Here is a 13018-nt window from a genome sequence, read left to right as displayed (position 1 = left end):
ATTACAGAATTATTTCAAAGAAACATATAATGAACATTTAGTTAACATGTTCGAAAAAAGGCTTATAACTTCTTATCTTTTGTTTTTCTTAGCTCAACACAGTAACTGTGTGTATAAATGTAATAATGTAAATCATAGTAACATTTCTTTTATTCCAGTAAAGCTTGAATTTCTCTCAGTACTAGAAGATCTAAAGAAGAATGTGCCTGCCCTCTATTTGCAGGGCAGGCACATTAATGGATATTGGTATACTTCTTCCATTTTTTTCATGCAATGTTGCAGATCAAGTTAGAGACTTTTATTCTCATAGCTCCATACATTCTCATAGATCATCTCCTTCAATGAATTTGCAATAGTTGTTTTCTGATATGAGCTATATCAAATAGTAAAACCCTGAAGTGACCAGTCTGCATTGTAGGGTGCAAGGAACTCAAATGAGTAAAAACCCAGTGACTACAGAGTCAATCAGTCAATCACACAGATTATTGATTTCATTGTAAGCCAGAACAAACACATGTCCTCAGTGTTTAATTTGCAAAAACCATATTCACCTTACTCCTTATAAGACTTTCTTTCATCTTATTTCTGTTGTTGGGACATTTGTTAATTTTTTTTTTATTACAGTAGAAAAGATGTGCAATTTCACAGATCCTTGTTACTAGAGTTTACTGGAGCTGCCTTCTTTAAAAATTTACTTTTCTTTTGAAACATTCTTTCAGCATTGAGGGTTGTTGCTCACTTTGGATATTTCTGTATAACATGAATTGATCTTAGAATCATTTTGGTCCAAGACTTGTTTGAATTCTATGGTTCTAAAACTGGAGTAGAGTGACAGGTACAAATACCTGCAGTCCTTATGCAAATGTTATGACCATGAAGGAGACTGGAGCATTTAGGATCTCTGCTGCCACTCCTACTCATATTAAACATTTCTTTGGCAGAGAGCTGTATTACTTCCTGCATACTGTCATATTATTTCCCACATCCTCCTTTGTATACTTTACTCTTTCTCACAGACAATTTCAGGGGGTATACCATCTTGCAAGCATGTGTTGTCCTCTTCATTTCATTTTCTCCTAATTGTATGCTGAAAGTTTTTGTTGAGAAAACAAAATAGGTCACACCATTTTGGACATATTAAAGATACCTCTTAATAGCATATGTTACCAAAAATTACTCCAAGTGATGACAAAAACTAGTAAATATGAATACAACCTGAAAAGCCATATTTGTCTACAAAGACTCATGTAGTAAATACATAAATATTGAAAGGACAGTGGGAAATATTAAAAATTAATACTTAATTCATAATTAATTCATTATGTTTTCTGAAATCTATACTGATATACCCCTGTGTAGAAAGATTGAGACTATATATCCTATATTTCTCTGAATTGCTCTCTGAACTATTTTAGAAATCAATAACTACTTCAGATTGTCAAACATTTACTAAAGAGAAGACATCTTGTTTTCATAAATCTTATTGAAGGTACATTATGTAGTTGTAGAGGGAAATCAAAAGTGACCTGGTTTCATTTATCATAAGTCCCTGCAGATATTCTATAATAATTCTATAAGTTGAAAACTTGTTCTGTTTGTGAAGTACTATAGGGCCAAACCAGAAAACCAAAACATGTTACTAAAGCACAAGGATAACAATTCAGAACAGAAAAAGCTTTTGCAAATGAAGATGTCAAAAAACAAACTTAGTCCTTCTTTAAAAAGGAAATGCTACTGAGTTTAAATGGAATTCTTCTGGAATATTGAGCCTTTGCATGTTTCCTGGCATTCAGAGGGTTTTAGCAATATTTCTAAAATATCCATTTAAAATTCTCTCCATTTATATTTTATCCTACTTACAGTGTCATGTTAAGATAACCTTGAGATACCTCTTCCAAAATACCTATTTTCAATTCCTGAAATATTTTTCAAAGAAGCAAAAGTTTCTTTGTGTGAAGCTTCATTAGTGTGAAGGTGCTATTTTTTTTTTTTGTTTGGTTGGTTTGTTTTGCTTTTTTCTTTCAGCTTTTTGAGACATTTAGGATACTTTGTTAAAGGGTAATAACAAATACATGTTCTTGGGACAGTTTCTGATTGTGCTTAAGTAATGAAGAACCACTTTCCTGGCATGTCTCAGCATCATCTCAGCTAGGAGGAAGACGTTTAGAATGCAGTCAGTTTTCTGTATTACCATTTGTAGTTGGATTATCATGATTTCCACACTCAGTCTATATTCCTTAATGGAAACAAAAACACTTTTTACATCTGTTCACATTTTAGGGATGGTTTATGGCTAAGATTCAGATATAAATGCTGTTTACACAGGGACAGATAACTGCTTGAACATCTCAAGTGGTGGTGCATACATAATGCATGGGCCATGATTTTTTACCAGTAGTAAGCGACAAAATATTCTGAAATTTTACAGGATGGTTATTTATCAGTCAGATTTAACTCAGGAGGGGTAAAACTGCAGACCTTTCTTGCCACAATGTACAAAATGTGCCAATTCTAAAAATACCATCAAGGAAAAGAGACAGAAAAATTTACATGCAGGAGGGTGTTGTACCTGGAAGACTGTTAGAATTCCAATACAGGGATTTTCAAGGCTAAACTGTCTTCTGCTCTCTCTCTACTGTGACTTAAAGAAATAATTTAGTTGTCCTCACACAGTAACAAAGAGCAACCATAAAATCATAAAATTAATGAAAAATGCATTTTAGAATTAAACAAGCCTCACAGAAATGTGGCTACAGAAGCAAGTTTATAAATAAAGCATTAATAGGTGTTTCAAAAACTTTTTGGGAATAATTGATCCTAATGCTAGCAAGGCATTAATTTTCATTTGGTTATGATCCAATAGCTATGAATAAAACCTTTTACAACTAAGATTCTAATTGTTTTATTTGTATGAAAACTACAATAGATGCTTATCAAAGTTGTTAGGTATTCTTCTGTAATCAATCATTCAGTAAATAAAAATAAGTTTAATCAGGATGATTAAGCAGTATGAAGTGGATTCTATGCAAATTCATTCTGCAATTCTCTTCATTTTCCCTTTTCTTCAAAAAATCCCTATAAAGGTGACATTTGTCTCAAACTTTACTACTTTGAGCTGTTTTCAGGTAAGGAGAAAATTCTAGTCTTGGAGCTGTAACCAGGAATATCTATTTCCCTGTTCTCTCCCCTTTGTCTTTTATAATGAAGAAGATTTCATTTGAAAGTCTGTGCTGATTGCAGCTATTGAATCAGAGCACAGAAAGTGAAGCAATCATCTGATACACCAATTTCAGTCTATTAAGGGATTTAAAATCATAATCAACACTCTCATAATTCAGCAAGAGATCAGGGAGCAAATGGCAGTGAGATTTTTCTGCACTTTTTAGGTGCTCCTCTGAATATGAAAATAGTTTTGTTGAAGGCTACCCACAAATCCAACTTTACAGTGGAGTTCTCTGTGGATTAGAGTCCCAAGGGGGGGGGGGGTGAAGTGAAAAAAAAGAAGTGAAAAGAAACGCACTAATCTTGAAGTAGCAAAAATGCAGATAGTAGTGGCAGGATTAATTCTCCAAGGAGAGTTTTCATCCTTTCACCCAGACAGCTGGCAAATCCCTGAGTGTGGGAAGGTGCCAACAGCAAGTGGATAACCAAGGGTGAAGAGCATTTGCCAGGCTTTCTTCTGTACTCACAAAGAAACCAGTGACAAGCTGTAAGAGATACCTGTGCTGGGAAAAATCACCTTATCACAATCCTCTGTGCAGTTTTGTTTCTAAAGAAAGGACATTAACTGATCTGTTTCTGTCTAATCAACAAAGAATTTATAAGAAAAAGACTCCTTTATGTTTACAAATAGTTTTGTGCAATATGGACTTCCAAGGAAGAAACAAGATAGAGTCTCTGAAATTCAGTTCTTCACATTCAATCCCTCAGAAAGCACCACTGGTTTAACTCTAATAAAGAAGCCATCAAGGTCTTGTTTTGTCTTGATAGCATTATAGACATTAGTAATTCTGGTTTACAGGTAGCAGATAATGCATTTGTAAAAATTAGCTTTTACACAAATCCAAACCACTGTGGAAGTGGGCTTGAAACCTGAAAAATGTTCACTCTCTGAAAACACTTGAGTGTCTTCAACAGGAATACAAAACACTTTATTTCCTTTGTTCGTCAATTTACAGGTAGAGAGATAAAGATTTTTTTTTTCCCAAAACATTAGTCTGACTGAAATACCAAGAAAAAAAGCAGTCTCTGCATTTCTTGTGCTACTCAATTTGCTGGTGATAGAACAACATGAGGAATACATTAAACACAGTTCTATATTCAGATTACTGTGGAAATTCACCTCTGGCATGGGTGGATGGCTGGCAGTCTTAGAGAAGAGAGATACACATTTGGGGATTTGTAGAGCCAATACACACACCCACATACCCACACACATCCACACACACACCCCACCTTTGCTTTCTTTAAGCTACTTGTGTTTAGAAGTTTTCAGATTCCAGATCAGAATTTCATTTTCCTATTTCTAAGTATTTATCCTTTGAATTTTTTAGGCAAAAATTTCAATTAATTAAATTTTAACTTTTAAAATTCAATTATTTATGTTTCATATAAAAACTTTATGTTTCATATAAAAACTTAATAAACTTCTCAAAGCAAGACTTCTCATTCATTGAGTTTAGAGACATTTGAGGACGGTTCTAGTTTTCCTGAGTTTCTAGGGAAGTTGCTAATGTATAATCCCTAGAAAATTTAGAATTTCTTATATGAGGAACAATTACATCAGCACGAAATGACTGGATCTTAAAACTCAGAAATGTCTCATCTCATTTATTTTTCTAGGAAACAAAAACTGAAATAGAAACAACAGAAAAACCCCCAAACCAAATCAACCAAACACAGACCCCCTAAGAAATGCATCAACCCAACCCACCAAACCAAAAACCTCACAAGCTCAAAGTCTCTGAACTTTACTGGCATCTATGTCTTGGCATTTTTTCATGAGATATTCTGTTGAGTTTAAGCCCTTTAAGTGAAATTATCCCTGGAATTATTAATTTAGCTCTTATAGGATACTAACATAAAATAATTTCTACAATAGACAAATTATAGAAGCTAAAGTTATACATACATTTCCAAACTTTGGGGTACAAAAAAGGTAAGTATAGAAAATCAACATGTTATACGAGATGATTTTTTCAATTTATATCTGTGTTTTGTGTTTCAATGATCAAGAATGTTTTTTTGATATTAGAGATTCTTTGGATGGCAGAAAGCAGAAACTTTACAAATAATGTGCCAAGTATAATACTATTCAATAGTAAAAGAGCTACTTGTAAACATATTTCATGCAGTGAAATATATTTATAAAAATATACCAAAGATAGTTTATCAACATATGTTTATATTTCTTTTGTGAATATTTCATTGAAGGAGACAATAATTTTTGAAGCCTTGTGATAGCATAATCAGACTATGGGCAAGAATAAGTGAAATATGTTTTTTACAATTTTCCATTTAAAGGCAAAGTGAAAGGATGAAAAATATTTCTAGCTAAGAAATGTTTGAAATATTTATTCTTTCTAGAAGAAAAGAAAACCTTTGATAGGTGAACAAGTTGCATTATATTACTTTTCTGAAAAATAAACACAGCATAAGGAAAACATCTGAGGTTGTACAGCATCTTAAATATATGGAAAACGAACAACAATAAATTTAAGGTTTCAGTTTCAGCTAATAAGGAGTTATCCAGTTACAAGCACTAAGGCAAATACTTGCTTTCAACATAACTTTAGTTTTTTTCTCTCTGGGTTTTAACAACTTACGTCTCTAATCTGAAATAACTAATTCTTTGTAATTTCACATTCAAATCTCAGCAGGTTCTGTTTACTTCCATTTTCATCTGGGTACACTACATTTCATGTACTTCATGAAATTCTAGATTAATTTAGCTTCCTAAATTACTAAAGGTACCAGTAGGATTCTTGTCATCATCAGCTCCAATTCCCCCAGATTGCAGCAGGGCCAAATTCCAAGTTTTGCTAGGGCTTTGCCCTGAGTTCTAAATGTCTCTGTGCATGGAAATTCCATATTTAGCAGTTTGTTTGTGAAATTAGTGGGGTTTTTTTTCAAACCATATCCTGTCTCTACTATTTTATTCACATACATTTAACTGGGTTTTAAGGTGCATTATAGAAGATAAGTGTTTTCTCTTACCCAAGACATGTTCTTAAATTGCTGTGCTGTGTGTTCTGCCTGGTACTGCTGCTCCTTTTACTGCAAACGTCCTTAAAGTTAGAGGAAGTAATGTACATGCCCGTGTTGATGAGGTCATCAAAACTTGAAGTCCTCTCCCTCTGTATTGTTCTATTTAGTTTTGAATTGGCTATACCAATGAGAAGATACCAATGATGTAGGCAACTCACAATAAAAGTTCTTAGTGAAAAAAACAAAACAACATAAACCAGTAAATTTAAAAAAGGTTATTCCATTTTCTCTTTTACATTATATATATATATAACATTCCAAACTCTGAAATGGTGTGGTGTGTTTTGGTTTTTTTGGGAGTGGGGCAGAGGGTTGGGGTTTTGGGGGATTTTGTTTTTGTCTGTGCAGATCAGGTTTTTGGATAAAACTGCTTAACTTGATTTTCTGTCCTTAAGCAGGACATTTTGGTGGACTTCATATAAACAAACATTCTTTCAGAAGACTTCAAAATTTTATTGAATCATAGAATTTTAGAGTGGTTTGGGTTGGAAGGGACCTTAAAGCTCATCTCATTCCAAACCCTCTGCCACAGGCAGGGACACCTTCCACTGGACCAGGTAGCTCAGAGCCCCATCCAACCTGGCCTTGAACACTTCCAGGGATGGGGTGTACACATCTTCACTAGGAAACTTGTGCCAGGGTCTCACTGTCCTCATAGGGAAGAATTTCTGCACAGATTTCCCCTGAGATTTCAGAAGCACCATTATGGCAGAAGATATTCTTTCCTATTATAAAACAAAGCCATTACTATCTCTTATTATTGAAATTGAGAGGAAATCTAATAGACAGACTAGTAAGAATTCAGATGAATTACCTCTTAGGTTGCAGGTTTTGTATTTACTGCTTCTTTTGTACTAAAGCATGAAAGTATGTACCCCCCTGATTACTGAAACAGTTTCCCAGTGTAACAATGCTTAACCATTAAACCAGGAAGACTTCTAAATAGATTCCTGAGAGATACAAATCCCATATAATGAAATAATTTTCCTAATGGGTTTAATGATTAAGGAGAATATATCTGTATCATTTATAGATCAAACCAAAATAAATTGCAAATAGTTTGGTAGGCTAAGTCATCACTCAAAATTACTTTCAGAGTTGAAAATCTTCAAGGTAGAATTCATTAATTTCTACTGCAAGCTGCAAAAACAGAAGGAAAAATGCCTTCATCAGCCTGTCCCAGGAGGAAAATTCATCTTGAGACATTTAATTCCTTGTCATATCTGTCAGATTACTCGCTATGGCATGAATTGTGATCACATTCAGTTCAACAATAACAGTTACTATTCATGAGGAGTGTTTATGCCTTTCTGGAAAACTATGTATGTACACCACAAATCTAGAAGTACCTGAAGACTCAGAGGTTTTGACTCTGCTAAATGATGGCATAAGCCATTCAGAAAAAAACTCTGTCTTGTGAATTGAGCTTTAGGATATGGTTCTTCATTTATCAGACTGTTAGGCAGGCAGTTTAAGAACAGCAAAATCATGGATCAAACCCCACTAAAAAGCTGGACCCCAAAAATATATTGTTGCTTTATACCCAATTTTTTATTATGTCATATTTATTATCATTGTCAAATTGACTAAAATAAATGTTTTCATTTAAGAAATTGCCCATTTTCAGTTGGCAATATTTGTTAATATTTAAAAAAAAAAAGTTGATCATTCCTCTTATCTGTTAATATCTAATGATACTATTGATAAGCCTAAACTCTTTTTTTTTTTTCAAAATAAACTGAGTATTTAGTTTGACTCAAAAATAGTTTTCTCAACTTAAAACCTGCTTTGAAATTACAAGAAGTTTGGAATTGGCTATACCAATAAGATACCAATGGAATAGGAATACCAGGAATTGCATATACACACACACACACACACACACACACACACACACACACACATATACTATTAAGCTATAGTGTTGTAAGACCTGATACAAATAATATGAATAAAAAGTCCTTGTTTTTTTTTTAAATCTTCATTCTTGGGTTAGAATGGCATTATGCAATTTTCCAATAAAATTTTCAATGGCAAGTTGTCATAAAAAAAACAAAAGTGAAAGAATGTATGCAGTTTTATAACTACTATAGGCTAAAAATAAATATGAGGACAAAGATCACTTTTTATCTAATTTATTTTGTGAATATGCCTGCATGTAAGAAAGTTATTCAGCTCTTTAATTCTGTCTCTATACTAATTTTGGCCTCCATCCAAATCTTTGCTGTTAAAGTCTCTTGTGGTTGAAAAGGTTGAACTGTAAATAAATGTCTTAAACTAAATTATATGGATGGATTAAAGAGACTGGAAAGTGAGAAGTGTAAAGGGAAAACGATGTTTAAACATTTCAGGTTTTTATACAGACCTGAAATTTCAGGAGAATGAGATGTACTTTTCACATTTAAAGGTGAATAAAATGTCATGAGAAGTGAAGAGAATCCAGACAATTTACTGCACAGCATGAGTTCATAACTAAAAGCAACTGAGTTTTTTGCAGATATAACCACTATATGAACTTACTCTTTTTTTCCTGGTAATTCTGTGTTTGTAATTGCATTTAGTCAACCAGTCAAAGCTCATTGCACAATGCGATTTATAGTTTTCTCAAGACACAGACTTAAAATCCGTAGGAACAAATGGAAGGTATTTTGATTGCAAGAGTATGTAGTAAGTATTTTAATAGGAAATTAAAGGGAGAATCAGTCATTACAAATGTATTTCACCTGGTGCTATTTCCTATTTAGACCTTTCATGCTTTTCATAACTGCACACTCTCAAGTAAATTTATGGTGAACAGCTGATCTGATGTAAAGGTCTTGCTGACGTGGCTTGTAAAGGTAAATCTTGTTAAGCAGAGAATGATGCAGTGCAGTATTGGGTATGAAGAACTGATAAATGAGACACATGGTGCAGCTGCAAATTTTGCCTTTCAAGTGTATTGTATTCATCCACATTTATTGTACATTGCTTGTCTACTTAGAGAAAGATAAGGTACATTTATGGAATATTTATGTGTATATAAACTTCTGCTGCACTTTGTAATACAAAATAGAGAAGTGCTCCAGGATGACAGAGTATTCTTTAAGTATTTTCAAGGTCATTGAAAGACAGAGTGGTTATGAATAGAGCTCTCCTTCAGCCACATACAAGAATGAGCAGCAGAACAATTGCATGGCCCTATCTGTATTACATTTCACAATATCTTTAAATTAATCTCTTTTTATGACTTTTTTCTGTCTCTCCACTTCTTTTCTCATTGGTAAGAAATAAATTATAGTATATGGGATTAGGATGGGGATGAGGGGGAAAGTTATGAAGGAAAATTATCTTTGCATGTAAGAAGCAAAAGAACAGTTCTTGAAATCATCATTCACGTCAGCCTTGAGGTCTTTCTGTTTACAGAGTAGGGAATGTTTGGAAAGACACATTCAGGATCATGAAAATGTCCTCTGTGGAGATAGCAGAAATCAGGAACTGCTTTGTTCTTTTTTCAAGTGGTGGGGGTTAGGTTTCTGCCAGTTCCTGAATTGGGTAGTAGAGCAAGTAGACTTTCTTTTCCTCACACTTTGCATCCTCCAGACTTGAAAAGTGCATGGCTTAGAGGAGTGAAAGACAGAAGTCCTGTGTCAGAACCTGCTTTTTAGGCAGCTCCAAGGCTGCACAACTTAAGTAAGCAAAGTCATACATATTTTACATATTCTGTTTATTACTGTTAGGAAGCAGAATTAAAGTGAAATTTAAAATGTTGGCATTTTAAACAGCAGTCTTAATTGAGAGACAAGTCTTGCTAATTTGAATTTACCTATGAAAAATTCTCTGCTTCTCTAAGCATAGTATTTAAAATATTCATTCCCTGTGCTCTCAGGTATTCCTTTGGCTTACCATTAAGAACTTCTGAATTCTCAGCATCTGTTTTGTTTCACTGTAAGAATACTGATATATTTGTAGTAGTGGGCAGTTTAGGTCCATCTGGTTAAGGAAAGCCACATCTAATTTGTATGTAATAACACAGTACAGTTTTGTAACACCATAAGAAAACTAGTGAATTGTATTTTGCTACATAAAACAACCTAAATATGTTGTAATGCCTCATAGGAAAAAGAAATTGTAGCTCTGCGGAACTTTGCTGACGATAGGAAGTAGGTGCAGTTGTTAAAATCATTATTTTCCTTAAACTTTGGAGGCATTTTGGCCACAACATCCCCTGCAGTGCTACAAGCTGAGGCAGAGTGGCTGGAAAGCTGCTGAGAGGAAAAGGACATGGGGATTTTGGTCAGCAGTGGCTGAACATGCGCCAGCAGTGCCCAGGTGGCCAAGAGAGCCAATGGCACCTGGCCTGGATCAGCAGTGGTGTGGCAGCAGGAGCAGGGCAGGATTGTCCCCTGTGGTGGGTAGGCACTGGTGAGACCACACCTGGAGTCCTGTGCTCAGTTTTGGGCTCCTCACTGCCAGGACATTGAGGGGCTGGAGCATGTCCAGAGAAGGGCAATGGAGCCGGGGAAAGGTCTGGAACACAAGTCCTGTGAGGAGCAGCTGAGGGAGCTGAGGGTGTTTGATCTGGAGGAAAGAAGGCTCAGGGATGAATTTATCCTTCTCTACAACTCCCTGAAACGAGGTTGTTGCCAGGTGGGGGCAGTCTCCTTTCCCAGGCAATTAGTGACAGGACAAGGGGACACATAAACTGCAGCAGGGGAAGTTCAGGCTGAACATCACAAAGAGTTTATTTCATTCAAAGGGTTGTTAAACTTTGGAACAGACTACCTAGGGAGTGGTGATGGAGTCACCGTCCCTGGAGTTGTTCAAGAAACAAATGGATGTGGCAGCTGACAAAGTTGCAATCAGTCAGAGCTTGGACTCGATCTCAGCAGTCTTGTCCAACTGAAGTGATTCTGTGATTTTTGTTGGTTTTTTCTTTGGTCTTTGCTTTGGTTTGGGTTTTTTTGGTTTGTTTGTGTGGATTTTTTGGGTTTTATTTTTGTTTGTGGGGGCTTTTTTTTGTATTTTGTTTGAAAGGGACTATATTTAGCCCAATAATCAGTGACTAGCTCAGGATAAGCTGCTAGTTTAGACCTGAGTTTCACCCTGATATATTAAATCAGTCACCAGGACCTTCAGATGACAAAATGTGTGTGTTTACTACACCATGAACTATTGTATAGACATTAAACAGAATGTATCCCAGGTGCACCACAGGAACTAGTGTGATGCACCTGGGATAGTCTTCATGCTTAGAAGATGCAGCTTTTGTCTGTTGTGAATTTAGGAGAAGCCCACCTCACCTTCTGCCCAGGATCTTTCAGTAACAAAGAATTCATGGATGGAGTTTTGAATGTAGGAGACCATTTTGAACTCCAACTTTGTGTTGCAAATTTCAGATGGGATGGAAGTCACAACAGGAACTCCAGTGTAGGACGAGCAAAAAACAAACAAACAAACAACAAACAAACAAAAAAACTAGCAGGAAAAACTGAAATACCAGTAATTCCTTCTGCCCTGCAAGGGAGAGTGAGAGATTCTAGCTTCTGCCATGGATGAATAGACTGGGATAGGACAGAGTTTGATTTATACAACTGAGGAATGAGACAAAGTGATATAGCTGCAGCAAGAGTAGAGGAAAGGAAGATATACGTTCATAACTAACTCCTGCCTCCCCTCTAAAAGTATACTTCCTTCTTCAGTAATCAAGGTTAGATTCCAAACTTTGATGTAAAACAGGGAATACATAGTAGCATTGCCTACAAGATGACCATGAATATATTTTTGTAGTCTTTTAATAAGTGATCTTGTTTATTTTCTGGGTTGTCTCCCATTAACCATTCTTTTCAGGCCTTGAAGGGTATTCAAAGAGAGAAAAAACAATAGGATAAATGACAGTGTGAATTTTCTTAAAAGGGGCAATTATTGCCCCTCTGCATTGAGATTGCAACAGTTATTCCTTTACTACATTTTTTAGTATTTTGTGTTCACTCAATAAAGTATTACTTACCTAGATGTCTTAATTCTGCTGTCTTTCTGTGTTCATATTGCCAATGTAAGTTTGGTGTATTCAATGGCCTTGTATTTTTTCTTACAGGATAATTTTAAAACTAGTCTCTACAGAAAGTAAATTTGATTAATGAACAAGTTTAACTTAATCAGGTTTTATATCTAGCAGTATAATTTGTACTATAAAATTGCAGCAATTATAGTGACATAAATATTTAACAATGAACCCTGCTGAGAACATTAGTCATATGTTAGAAAGCATTTTGAACAATACTTTCTTTTCACATCAAGAAGGGAATATCTGGTAGAAGTCCAAATCCCCATTGATTTCACTGCATTCATTTATTGTTTCATTAAACTTTTTAGTATAGTCCTTTTCAAGTGTCTGGCTGCTTCTCCAAGCAAAATCTTACCATTAAGAATTTTACAATAGTTTTATAGCAGAGGGCAAAATGTTCCAAGAACCAAGATAGAATTCCCCTTTAATTTATAGAAACAGAAAATTTGGTTGGCTGGAATACCTGGTATTTATCTGGTCCAACCTCCTGCTTGAATCAAGACTACTGCCAGTCTTAGATCAGATCAGGTGTGGTTTTGTCTCTCTCAGTCTTGAGTCCCAGGGATGGAGATTACTCACTCCCTTTTCTTGGAATAACCTGTTTCAGTGCTTCTCTCCCAGTGTATCAATATTTCTAATACCTGGTCTGAACATGCCAAAAAAAAAAAAAAATACAGTCACTTTTTCTGAAGTCCTTCACCAGTCTCC

At 35.0% G+C, this 13018-nt stretch overlaps 1 protein-coding gene across 2 annotated transcripts in view; it reads left to right on the top strand.

Moving 5' to 3' along the window:
• NCAM2 (neural cell adhesion molecule 2) overlaps window positions 1-13018 on the top strand; it is a 274685-nt gene that overhangs the window by 205915 nt on the left and 55752 nt on the right. The gene's annotated exons all lie outside the window — the stretch shown is intronic.

This window comes from Molothrus ater, chromosome 2 (genome assembly GCF_012460135.2).
Source record: "Molothrus ater isolate BHLD 08-10-18 breed brown headed cowbird chromosome 2, BPBGC_Mater_1.1, whole genome shotgun sequence".
NCBI lineage: Eukaryota > Metazoa > Chordata > Aves > Passeriformes > Icteridae > Molothrus > Molothrus ater.
Note: the sequence above shows the minus strand (reverse complement) of the source record. Positions and strands in the feature narration are given on the sequence as shown.